A 13,869-nucleotide genomic window follows, 5' to 3' on the forward strand; every position below is an offset into this window, starting at 1 on the left:
AGGACTACTTATGACCTGAGATAAATGAAGTCCAGGACTGAAATGAGAAGATTTTTATGCAACAACACGATTACTACCGTATCCTGATTCTGCAGACCTGTAAGTATGTGCTCAGCTGCAAATCCGCAAGTGTCATTGTCTTTAATGAGACCATTTGTGTGCCTAAAAATCAATCACGTATACACATGCAGAATTGGAATCACAATAACAGAAAACAGATGCAATGATTAATTACCCAATTGAAAGTTGTTCACAAATACTGTGTCTGACAACTCTATAAATCTATGGAAATCTGTGTTAACAATAAATGATCAGAGCCTAATACTAAGAGTATAGCCTAACTGGTAGGACAGGAAGTGATAAATTCAACAGGTATTAATGAAGACTATGTTTAGACATTAGGAAACCTTTCTGGAAACAGGAGCAGTGAAGCGTAGTCACAAATTGTTAGGGAAATGATGGAGTTGCCACCACTGGGGAATTTTAAAGAAGAGGTCAGGCAAATTTTCCAGGTTTTTTTCTGGCTTTACTCCTCCATCTTGAGGCAGAGGAGACGAAAAGGTGATCTCTGGAGCTCTTCCACCTGGCATGGTGGTAAGTTATTAGTGTAGCATCCTTGCTGCCAGAGCATGGTTTCACATTACTTAACCCTGGATCAGTTTAGGAGCAGATCCCCAAATGTAAAGATCAGATGTTAAGCAGGCAAAGCACACAGCTGCACTCCTGTAGACCTGGTCTGAAAGAACAACACAATGTTTATACCAGCTTTGTGCAGGAGGACAGACAATGTCTCATCCAGTATAAAATTAGAGCAGCCAGATGTGAAACTGCATCTTCAGGATAAACAAACACCATAACACTTTGGAGAAGTGAATTATCTCTGTCTTTTGACACTGATTCCTTACAACATGCCAGAGGCTGTACGAGAAGCTGCTTGGCACAATATTTTATCCCAGGAAGGGCTACTGAGGATGAGCTGACGAATGACTTCTTTACCTTGGAGACCATTTACTCTGGACATATCAGCTGGTCTAAGATCTACTTGATCTTGATCTACTCATTTCTTTGAATCACTATCACTACAGCAATACTACTGCCAGAATGACAGACCTTCCACTGAGAAGGGGAAGGGGTATACCCGGCCTCCAAACACCGCCAACTCTATGCTGAGTCCCACCAAGAGACATGGCTATTGCAAATAGGGATTGGTAGTAAAGGTAGGACAAGAAGGTAATTATGGATACTATGGCACTTCAAACCATGCAAATATTTTCAAGCAGAAAGGTCAAACTGATTGGAAGCCACCTGAACAGCCTTGAAGGCAGGCCCCGATCAAAAGGAGGGGCTCTGCATGATGTGTAGGTCACAGGCTGTGGTGGGGTATTTTGGACTGCATTAGTCATTGCCATGGGTCTGCCTAGGGCAGGCATGGGCCAGTTGTCTGGAAACCTTGGACCACCCGGATACTCAAGAGGGATGAGGAACTGAGTGAGACTACATCCCTCGCATACTACTGGTAGCAGCCTCAAAATGTAGCATCACCTTTATGACTAGCTCCTTGGAAACTGTTGCTTTGCTGTACAGTATAGTTAATTCTTACCTGAATTCAGCTTTCTCAGAGCTGGTCTTCTGGTTCACTCAGCATCTGTGGATAGAAGATGATTAGACCTTGATCTAGCGGAGCAGGAGCTGGACATCATCAATACATGGGTAGCACCAGAGCCTCCATTGCCCCCAGTGACATGCCACAGAGCAGATGCACTGTGGAGACAATTGGTATCAATGAAACTATGCAGGTCAGACACATGAAGAAGAGGAGCAGCTTCCTGCCACCACACTCGGGTCTGATGAGCGCAGCCACACTGCAACAATCATGTCTCTGCCTGCTGACCCCAGCTGGCAGTGTGGGAGGTGGACGAGCTGCCCAGCAGCACTAACGGGCTGATGGACATCTCCCCAGTGCCACAAAGATGCACTTCAGTCACATTTACTCACTCACCTTTGTCATGCATGGCCCTCACACAAAGCTGGCATGGCCTTGCCTTTGCTTTCTCCTTGACTTTAACAGAAATATGAGTCCAAGCGGGAGGGTACCTGTGATTATGCCATTTCTACAAGTATAGAGAGAATGAGAGGGGCTGTGTGGCCTTTTGCTTCTGTTGTGGTACTTATCCAGTATATCTCCAGATATCTTCCAGAGGCTTTCACCAGAAAAGGTACTTCTAGCCTGTGAGGCAGAGTGCCCCAACCTGCCTACATCCAACACTAGTGCAAAGCTCTGAGCATTTTACCCTAGGCCTTGGACTATCCTTTAAGAAAAGAAAAACACTTTGTCCTTTCTGCATTAATTGTTTCTGAAGATCTGCATAGAATAGCAAAGGTCTCGTGCCATGTTTTTTATGTTTATTTAAGAATTTCTTGCTGGATTGCAGGATTTCTGTCCCTGGGAATCAGTGCAGATGGTGCAAATTATTTTTTATATCTCCATCCCATATGAAGCCATTTTACAAGGCAGGCTGCAGAACACATTTAAGAAATGAACCTTGTTCAGGAAGCTTGCAATACAATGAGAGAGGACAGAGAAATGGTAGTTGTCTTGTGCAATCTAGTTTTACTGACAGCTGTGCTCTTTTGCTTATAGTTACAGTGACTAAGAAAAGAGGTAACTTGATTAAGCTGCTTTGGGTCAGTTCTTTCCCCCCTCCCTTATTCTATAACCCCTTAGTGAATCAGGGTGACACTGGTGGCACGGTGAAGGCAGCAGGCATGCATAAGGGGTAAGAGCCCTCAATGTTTCCTAGCCAGCATCAAAGTCTTCTGGTGGTGGGGAGAGAAAAGAGTGTTTTGGTTAAGGAGTAACAAGCTTGTGGGCCCCATGTCCTGGGGCTGGCAATGGCAGCAGTTTTAACTGCACTTTCCTGAAATCTTCTGCAGCTTCTCTGCCTCCATTGCCCCCTCCTTTGCCTTTGCTCTCTTGCTTCTTCTTTCAGATAACCTGTAGAGGTGCCTCTTTTCCTACCAAGGGTTGTCCTAGTTCCCTGCCTCTTCTTTCCTTCAGATCATCTCTTGTTCCTCTCTCCCGGCCAGACAAATCTGTCTTCCAGCCCTGCACAGGTCTTTATGCCAGATCCTTCATGCTGTCTGTTTTTCTGATATCTCCTTAAGGATAACTAGCCACCAGTTCAAGACTGAGGTGACAAAAACAGTGACCTTATTTTTCTCTTCAAATCTCTCCCTGCTTTCTCTGTTATTTTCTATACCATCATCATCCTGTTGGTCACTGTGGCCTGGGTTCAACTTTGACCTTGTTCTTTGTAGATGTGCCAATGCCATATCTAAACCTCTATCCATGTAACCTCTCAAAATTTCTGCCTTCCAAACCAACCTATGATGTCCTACATGCCCTTGACCCTGGTGAGATGTTGACTGCTCCCTGGTCCATATGAGGAGCTCGCGCCCGGCCAGCTGCTACATCCAAGCAAACACTTCCTCACTTTCTCCATTGCTGTTCTTCAAGCTTGCGAAGAGCGCTATACAAACATCAGCAGATTCACTTCTTTTTGTTTTCTTTAAGTTTTTTTTTTCCCTCAGGTACCTGTAAAAATTGGCACCAGTTCTACGGCTGCTATGCTGAGAGCTCTACCTTGCCTCTATCTGAAAGCCCCCCACTATGCACCCTCCAGCCATGTGCTGCCCCTGTCTTCTTAGCTTGCAGGCTACCTGGGCTGTGATTCACTTGTAGCTCTGTGTTGGTACAGCATCAAACATAGTGGATTCAGGATATATATAGCCTGTAGGGCCGACAGCGCTGCAAAGAATTGACGGCAATGTATGAAGAAAGTAGCAGTGTACACATTTGCAATGTAATGTCTTCGACACTACCATCTGGATCATCTTAAGGTTTAATATGCTGTATAAGTGCTTTGTAAGAGCAACTTTTAGTGAGAACAAAAATTGTTTAGTGACGTAAGTTACAGATTTCTGGAAACTAGAAAAAGGGGATGTTGAACAACTACTGCTACTACCTGCTTTTACAAAGTTTTTGTTCTCTTACCAGAGAAATCCTGATGTCATGAAAGAACTGAGGGCATCACCATGCAGGTTTGTGTGATGTTTCTGGCTGTGCTTTGCCTGCTATTCCCTCTGTAATGGTAACACTGTTTGCTGATACAGTATTTTGGATATCCCTGTCTGCACAGAGATTTCACAGTCAAATTACCCCAGGAGCCAGAACTAGGCATAAATGGGAATGTAAGCACCAAAGTTTTTGCTTCTTAAGTTTATGGAAGTTCTTCAGATCATTAATAATTTTGTAAGGAATGGAGCGCAAAGCATTTCTCTCCCTGTAGTCGGAGATGTGCCAGATTGCTGTTTATCTGTGATCTTCCCAGCAATCTATGAAATTTGAAGCCTGGAGTGATGCATATTTAGGTCTTGGAATCAGAAATTTCAGTTTAATGCCACTTTCTCATCAAGTGTAGAGTATGGTGTACATCTCCAGATGGTCTATACAAATGCTCTGCTGTACTTCATTCACTTTTTGAATGTCAAGCATCTTTGGGATTCAGCACATCACCAATTAGCATCTTATATCCATTTGACAGAAATGATTCCTCATTATTTCCTACATTTCTTCTTTAATAATATTTGCACACTGAATTCCTCTTCTGATAAGAGGACAGGAGATAACTGCAAGATCAGGGACTGTCTGTGAGACCTTTTTCTTCTGTGCTGGCCTGAGTTGTTCACTTGTTTAAGCTGGTGGCCATTCTGGGTTGAAACTCTGTCAGTGAAGGACAGTCATCTTTTGGTCTTACACAGCACTGAGCAAACACTCAGCACTTGCATTAGTAGCTTTTTCATTATAGTATTAACATAGGACATACTGCAATAGCATGTGTACCCACACCCAGATCCTCTCACCCAGAAAGCAAAGGAAGTGCAGGGTACAAGAAACTGCACCTCTACTCAAAACCGCCCCCACATCCCCTACTATCACTAATTGCTTCTCTGAAATCTACATTTATCCATAGACCCTGAAACAGTTACAGCTGCCATTGCTAGCTGGGCTGTTCTGAAATACACCTTTGTATGTGTTCGAAGAGCTGATGTGGCGTGTGTTATGCCAGCCTACTTTGCCCACAGTATACATGTTGCCTCCACATGCCCCTTGAAGTGTGCACATGCACCCCTCCACATGATGCCTGATAAAAGAACCACAAATATAGACACAACTAAGCGTATCTGACTCTTAATATTGTGACGCTAGAGCCTTTCAGCTACATGTTTTCACACTACAGCTGCATGTGGCAGAAACCAGCTTTTGTTTAGAAACCCACGCAGCTCACATAATCACCTGACTCCAGGAACGAATGCTTTCAGGGAAAATCCATGAGTAAGATTTGCTACAGAGCTGGCAACGTTGGTGACATTGCAGTCCAAATCCTTGTTATGTGGGCAAGCTACATTTAGCTTCAAAACTACTGTGCACATCCATGGATGCATAGGAGTAATTAATAATGTATGGTCTTCTACTGGTTGCACTATTTAGTTCTTCCGCACACACATGTGAGAATGTAAAAGCTCCGTAGAGGTATAAGGGAAGAAGCCAAAGAGGGCTGTAACAGGTGAGAAGGAGGAACGCTTCCTGAGGACAAGAAGTGGTTGCAAGTCCCCAGGAAGCCACAGAGTTAAGCTGTATTCTGCATTAGCCTGGTGAGAGTACAGGGACACTTGTGCATGCAGATAAGGGTGGGAAAGGGAGTGAGACTGCCTGCGTGTGTTTTTAACATGTAGACATCTGCATGGTAGCGATAAAAGCAAAGATTGTTTTTCAAAAATACAAATGTGTAGGTTCCTTTTCTCCGTACCCCTTCTTTCTACCCTGTCTCTCATGATGAGGATTGCTGAACTTTTATGTCCTCTGCTCACAACACTCAAAATAGGTCAGGCGGGCCAGCAGCCGCAGGGGGGATCAGCAGCATGTTCAGAAGAGCTGGGGGTGCCTGGGACAGTTTGATGCCTCCCACCAGCAATGTACGCAAAACTGAGGGGAAACCTCCAATGGCCCTGTGCTCAAGCCCAGACCCCAGCGTGGAGTGATGCCGTTCATGGCATCTCAAAATTGGTTCCCCAGATCAGCTGCTCCCACCCCAATGTGCCCCACAAAGATGGGGCCATAGTGCTATTCGCTCTGTCTGCAAAACCACAGGATATGATCTCATTCAAGAGAGAAATGCATCTGCTGGTATTTTCCAACTGAGTCCCCCCCGCCCCCCTCCCTGTGCAGCTCAGGTAACCTGTGAGTGGTGGTGGCATCTCAGCATCCTCCACTTTCTGTGCGTGTGTGCGTGGGTGCACGCTACTCACCCCAGGTGTGTGCGGCTGGTGGCATGGCCATGAGCTGCTGCGGTGTAAATCAGCAGAGGCCCAGTGATGCTCCTTCTGCTAAGATGCTCACTCCTCGCAGCTGTATGAAAAGCAAATGTACCCATACACCGTGCTAGGGACATGGAGCGAAAGCTGCTGGAGGGAAGTGCAAAGGGGATGGGAATGCTGGTGGTAGCACGGTGAGGCAACACAGCCAGGACTTCATCAACTTTCTCAATTATTTTTGTTTTGTTTTTAAACAAACACGTCATGGGCAGGTAGAGAATATAAAATGTTTATATGTGACCCTGTGTTCGGTTTCTCAAGTAAAAATGTAAAATGTATGCAAGCAGTTTTTTAAAATGCATATTATGTTTCTGATAGACCAGAACTGCTGGAGCAGATCAGATCTCTCAGTTAAATATGCATTCATACATTTTTAAAAAATGTATAATATTGACTATATCAGATGTAATGGCTCCTGTAGAGTCATTACGGTGCACAGTGCAGGCTCTTTATTTGGTATTGTATCAATTTGTAGGGTGGACTGTCATGGTGTTAATACAGATGTATGTTAATAACAGTATGGAAGGAGAGAAAATGCTGCATGTCAGTAGCCAGCTTTTAATTCCAGCATTTTTAGCCTTTTAAAAATATGCTCAAGCTCAAATTCTCCCTTCCCCTCTGCCCGGTGAGCAGAGTCTGAAGCGTGGCCCCAGGTCGGTGCTGCATGTGGGTCCCCAGCTCACAATCGGGGGGAGGCACACGCCAGACGTACAGTGGGGAGCTGCAATGCAGGGGGGAAGAGAGGGAGTTTGGCCTGAAAAGATCAGATGGTTTGTGTCTTCATTGGCAAATGAAACTGCTTTAGGGCTGCAAGACAGTATGTGTGAAAAGATCAGAAAATGGCTTGATTTGTATTTGCTTTGACATAAGATAAAAATGTCTAATGTAATTGCAGTTAAAATGTGAAAGGAAAAATATATTTACTAAGCTCAGATACCATATTGCATGTCTTGGGCATGTGAACAATTTTTACAACTGATTTATAAATACTTAAAAAACTGGTTTTCTATAGAAAAACAAACAGAGCTATAGAGAAATAAACAGCATCTCTACAATAATTCTGTAACTTCATACTGATGTAACCCACCAGCTCACAGAAGAAGTCCTCCACGTAAAGGAAACCAGAGAAACTATAATGATTTTCAGATACAGTTGACAAGAGACCATTTAGTAAACTTTTATTTTTTTTAACTAACAGTATGCAGGGATGTTGTATTCTAGGCTGCTACTAATAATCTCATCAGAATGCAAAAGCAGTGACTGTGTTATAAAACCAATGATCTGTTATATTCTGCAAGAATTTACAAAAGCCTAATGTCATTTACTACACCATGAGAACCATACTTGGATTAAAAAAACAAAAAAACCCAACAAAAAACAGAATTCAAAAAACCGATTACAGCTGACGAAAAACCAAACTGTTTGCTAATGCCAAGTTTTAAAGGTATGATACATGTTAGGGTTAAAAGAGAATATATCCTGAGTGGGGGAAAGGGAATGGTGGTTATGTTTGGGAAAGTGTCACCCAGCAAGTGGATCCGAACTGATCACAGATTTGCTATGGCTGGTCAGTCCCCATCGCCCTGCAGTGGCGACTGCATTTTTGTCCTGGGCTCAGTCTCTGGGGAACTTTGTCCAAGAAGAGTTTAGGGTTTTTTTCCCTTAACACTTCTGACAGAAGAATGAATGCACCATTCCTAGAAATAGGTTTTCAAATGATTGCAAAGGAAGGCCTTTTTTTTTTTTTATTTTATACAGAATAAATGAAGCAAAGCCTAGACAGACTCAAGACCTTGCCATGCACTGAACACATCATCATCATAATAATGGTTATTCCCTTTCACCAGCAATAAGATGTGTTTTGCAAACATAAACTAATTAAGCCCCACAACCTTGGAAATGAGTCTGTAATTTCCTATAAAAGGGGAAACTTAAGCAAAGGCCAGATTGTGACACACTTACTAAGTACAAGCGCTCCACAAGTAGCTCCATTGACTTCCAGGAGACCCTTTTTGGTGTAATGTGTAGTTCAATGAGAGGTATCACAGCCTGGTGTTAAATGACTTGCCTGGAGGCACACAGCGAGTCAGAGCGGGGCGGCACCAGGCTCCAGGACCCAATTCCATCACTCCCAGGGACGTAAATTGTACCGAAGTCGATGGGAGCTGCGTGCGTGCGCCCGACAGGACCGAAGGGCCCCCGCAGCTCCTACCTGCGAGCCTTGCTCTCAATCCCTCCGTCCAGGCTGGGGAAGAAATGAAACTATGAAGAGCTTCTTGGAAACGACCTGTGACGAGTTGTGCCACTTTGGAAAAATTACAGGTGTCGCTCGCCCTAGTGCCTATTTGTGTTAAAGGTTGAGACCGGTCGTGCCATAAAAATCTGAGTCCTTATTTTGGCAAATGGGAAGGCAGAAGATATTTGCCTGAAAAAAGACTGGAGACTAGAGGCAGCCAGGCTGCCTGTACAGGGGGGCTCAGCCCCTGAGCAGCCAGGGCTCTGGGCTGCCCCAGTCTGCCGAGGGGCTGGCAGCTGGTGGGCAACGGGGCGATCACCCTCTTGCACAGCCTGGAGGGCAGCCAGGTACTGGGGGGTGAAACCAGCCCTGTTCAGGTGCAGGCTGCAGGTGCTGCAAATAGCGCGAGGTTGGGACAAAGAGCGTCTGTAAAACGGAGACTGCGCTCCCCACCATGAAGAGCGGAGTTATGATACGTCCTGCAGTTACGGGACATAGAAAAATTAGAAATGAATGGCATATCTGTACTTGAGTGATGGTTTGAATCACATGCTTTAAAAATAGGGAAGACAGCCCCATGTTGCAAAGTAAGGACTAAACATCACACCAAGGAATTGCTCCTTGGGAGTAGTAAACACTGACTGCTACAGGTCTCATCTTAGAAATAGCTCTGAAGCAAGACATTGGAGGCTGCAGCAATGCAGTCACGCAGGTAGGTCAAGCAAAGGAAACCAGTCCTGGCATTTCTGAGCTTTTGTACTTGACATTGGCACCTCGGTGAGTGTTCTCCTAACTACGGTTTTGCATGTAATGATATGCGGAGGCTGATATTTCAGGTGATGTGTCTCTGGAGAGCAGACAGCCCATGGTATAAAGCTTTTACACTTTCAGACTTGCACGTTCTGCACGTGCCAAGGTGCTGCACACCACTGCCAGAAGCAGCTCATCCTCCGAGGTCCTCATTGCTTTTACTTAATTTCAGAAAGACTCTAAAGAACAAGTCAAGAGACGGAATATTTCCTTGTTATCCCAAGCTTTCAGTGCAGCTGGTTCTCCAGTGTCACGTGTAAGGGGATGCATTTATTAGTGCTTAGATTCTCTTGACAGCAGTAAACAGAAAATAGACTCAGACATCATGCAAGTGGACTAACAAAAGCAAGGAAAAAGGCTTTTGCCTTTTAAATATATAGAGGGAGAAATCCGTATACATTATTCCAGAAGGTCTTAGCTAGCATAGAGTTTTGTGTCCATTTTGAGGTTTTTTACACACACACAAAAATGTGGATTTTTCTATTACAGAATACTGTGCATGTTTCCAGCTCGGCTTGCATTTCTTTCCATGTTGGAGGCCCAGATGACAATAAGTGAAGAGATCAGGGCACCAGCAGCTCTGGAAGGCTGCATTTCCCCCACGCCTTCTGAGACATGCTTGTCCTAATGTCCCTTTCTCCCTCCTCCACTACTGCTTTTTTCATTTGCTGACAAGCCCAACATTAAACATTTGCTGGAGTTTTCATATCGGTAGTACGTTATATTGCCATTACTGAACAGTTTGGGGCTTTGTGGCTAGCTACCATGACAATAGATGCACAGCCTGGAACCAGTTTTAGTTAATTAGAGTCAATCAATCCAAACTTTGCTAACTTACTCATGTGAAACAATAGTATAATGAACCAAAGTCTGCAAGATGATTGGGAAACACAAATTATTGCACCCTGATAAATTAAATGTGACTATTGCAAAACCTTCCTTCTAAATGAATACTCAGAGAGGGAATGTATGGGTGAATAAGCATAATTTAGAATACAGAAAAAAAATAAAGAAGCTGTTATAACCCCACTTCAATGTTTTCATTTTTCTTTAAAAGAAATAAAAAGCCAGATTGCCGTATATACAAGACCAAATGGGTATAACATTTTTAAGATTAAAATTTTTACACCAACTAATCTTATAAAATTGACCCCTCATCACTGGCAAGCTAAATTTCACAATATATGTCATGTCTGAAGAAGTGGAATAATTCTGTTTTGGGTGTCCTTCACAACTGCTTATTGTTCAAAGCTGTTTGATAAATGTTTGTCTGACCTTGACAAGGGGAAAGCCCCAAACCCCATCAGGCTGGGATACTGCTGTCAGACAGCCTTTTCTCACAGACTAAAAGACTTTTTGCCCCCATTTTAGGGTCATAAATATTCCCCCAATGGTTGGAGTTCAACTGATGTACCAAAAAGAGAATACCTCTTTCCCATCTGTTTTCTCTTGATTTTCTAAAGGTGGTATTTTTAGAATAAATGGATCCAGTTGATACAAACAGTACCAGGATGATGTTCAAGGTTTTGTATTAAAATTGCATTTTGGGTACTGAACTGGCCTCTAATAAGCCACTCCAATGGTTTATGGATTTCATAGGGTCTTCATTTTGTCCAGTATGCTTCTTACAATTTTTAATTTACAGTGAGTCCTTCACATGTGCTACAACATACAAAAAGAGACATATGGCAAAGGGCTGAGCCCCTGCCCTAAAGGGTTAGCCTGTAGAGATGCAGTAGATGAAATACAGTGCACATATGGACTAGCTGAGCCACGAAGGATCCTCAGAATTAAGGCACACGGGATTTAAGCAGTGGGTTTAAGAGGAAGGGAGGTGAGCTTTCATATGATGGCTTCACAAACCAGCATGAGATTTGAAAAAATAGTTTTACTGCCCAATGTGTTTTCTGTAAATATTTCAAATTGTCTGCTTGATCAAACACCACTTTCCAAAAGTAGCAAAATTTTTCTGCACGTTGATGTAGTGACACAGTTTTGGGGGAAAAGGGACTATTTGGGGAACAGGGCAGAAGTTTACCTATTCTAGATAAAAACATAAGAAGCTCTTGAAACTTATGGGATGTGAAAAGCTTCGTGCTCTAGACTGCAGTTCTTTCCCAGATGTTTCCTGAATAATCAGTCCTGAGGTTTATGAACATTTGGATTGCTGAATCACAGGTGTGTTAGATAAGAAAAGGTGGAATCTTTTCTGCCCCATTACAGAAGTAACAACATTTTTCCTGCCATTTCTATTTGTCTATTTCAATGTTACATGGATTCTGCTTTTCATTCAGAGGCTAATCTGAATTTGGTTTTGAGACACTTCTCCCTGCGAAAGAAGATAAAAATCTGGGTGTTCTCTACATACTGCTAGTGCCCAGGCTGCTCTTCTACCAGCAGCTCTGGATACATTTTGGAAAATACGAAAAAGAAAAAAGGAAGAACTGAATCATTTAAGACTCTGCAAATTAGGGGTGTGGCTAAAAGAAAAACCTGAGAGATCATTTTTACATATCACAGTTGGATTCCTAAAGCTAAGACTGTCAGCTGTTAATAACAAATTCCATCAAAACCAGCTGACAGACATTTCTCAAGTAGTTCAAAAGATCTAAAATGATATCTTCCTCTGCAAATCAGTGAAGGGGTGTCGTGGTTTAACCCCAGCCAGCAACTAAGCTCCACGCAGCGGTTCACTCGCTTCTCCCCCACCCAGTGGGATGGGGGAGAGAAGCGGGAAAAAGTAAAACTCATGGGTTGAGATAAGTCCAGTTTGGGTCAGCTGCCCTGGCTGTGTCCCCTCCCAACTTCTTGTGCCCCTCCAGCCTTCTTGTTGGCTGGGCATCAGAAGCTGAAAAATCCTTGACTTTAGACTAAACATTACTTAGCCACAACTGAAAACATCAGTGTGTTATCAACATTCTTCTCCTACTGAACTCAAAAACATAGCACTGTACCAGCTACTAGGAAGACAATTAACTCTATCCCAGCTGAAACCAGGACAAGGGGTCAAGAAAACAAATAGAATAAAAAGGTGAATGTTAATAGGGAAAAATTATTAACACCTGAAAAGTATTTACAGTATAGGTTTTTCAAAAATTGTCCTATAGGAATTTTTCTGCAGTAATTCCACTCCCCTTCTTCCCTTTCTTCCATGTTCTGAATTTTCCTTCCCACATTCTATTGCAAGCACATCTGAAACACAGCTATATATTAAGTACATGAATTAGAGAAAGGACTCATCTAATACGTTCAGTAAATGCATAGACCTGGTTACGGGTAACCAGTATTTTTCATGTCTGTTCTACCGTGAGTATATATTAGTGAGGCATGGGAATTATACAAAGCATATTTCTGCTGTTACAGGTATTGGTAGAGAATTTTAAAAAGAAACAAAGGGCTAAAGTACATGGAAGCTATAGCAAATGAAATACAGTGTTATCTCATAAAGTAAATCTGGGAAGGTGGATCTCAGAACTTGGTTCAGTTTTTTGTTAAGAGCCTGAAATAAGGTCCTTTAACTCCAGGAAGCCAAGCTTTGATTTAATATGCAACGTGAGTCTAGACAACGCTGTTTTGTACATATATTTAGAGAACAGTCGCTTCTTTAAATATCTCTTGGATGGTAACTCATCTGAATCCAGTTACCTTCACTGATATGCCTCTGACTGAGTAAGCCGCAACATGACCTTGCAAATTTAATTCTTCAGTAGAATAATGATGAGAAATTAAATCATCCATTTTGCTCTGACTTTTCTATATTCTTCATCCTAAAATTACTGCTTGGCATTCAGCCCCTCTTTCGGCCACACACAACACTTTTTGTTTTGTTTTAAAACACGGGGATCATGAAACACAGAATTATTGCAATTTTCCAAGGTGGGGACAACTACAAGTGCCTATCAGTACCCCGACATGGTTGTGGTCTTTATGTATTCCTTTTTCCTTAGCCATCATTGACATGACCACATCCTTTTGCTGTTACTTAATAACTGTGAAGTCTTTGCTGATAGCATGCTGTTCACAAAATAGGTTTCTCAACCTTAAATATACAATAGAAATACTCTTTGTTTACTTTACACTAGTCATACCAGTGAACACAACTCATATTTGCATCTTAATTTCTATGCAGATGCAAAGTTCAGTCAGCCTCTAGCAATGTACACTAGGAATGGGACCAATGATTATGCACAATTAAACCACTCTTAATGACCATAACCAGGAAATGGGTGAACCTGTTTTATTTTCTCTAAATCACATTGGTTCTTCTCTTACCTCCTTCTCTTCCCTGTCAAAAATCCCTTTGTAATGCAGTTTAGATCCAAATGGCTGTAACAGGGAATCAAACTGCTATCTAAGTAATTCTCCCATCTCGTGACAATTATGTCCTT

This window comes from Harpia harpyja, chromosome 5 (assembly GCF_026419915.1).
Source record: "Harpia harpyja isolate bHarHar1 chromosome 5, bHarHar1 primary haplotype, whole genome shotgun sequence".
Lineage (NCBI taxonomy): Eukaryota > Metazoa > Chordata > Aves > Accipitriformes > Accipitridae > Harpia > Harpia harpyja.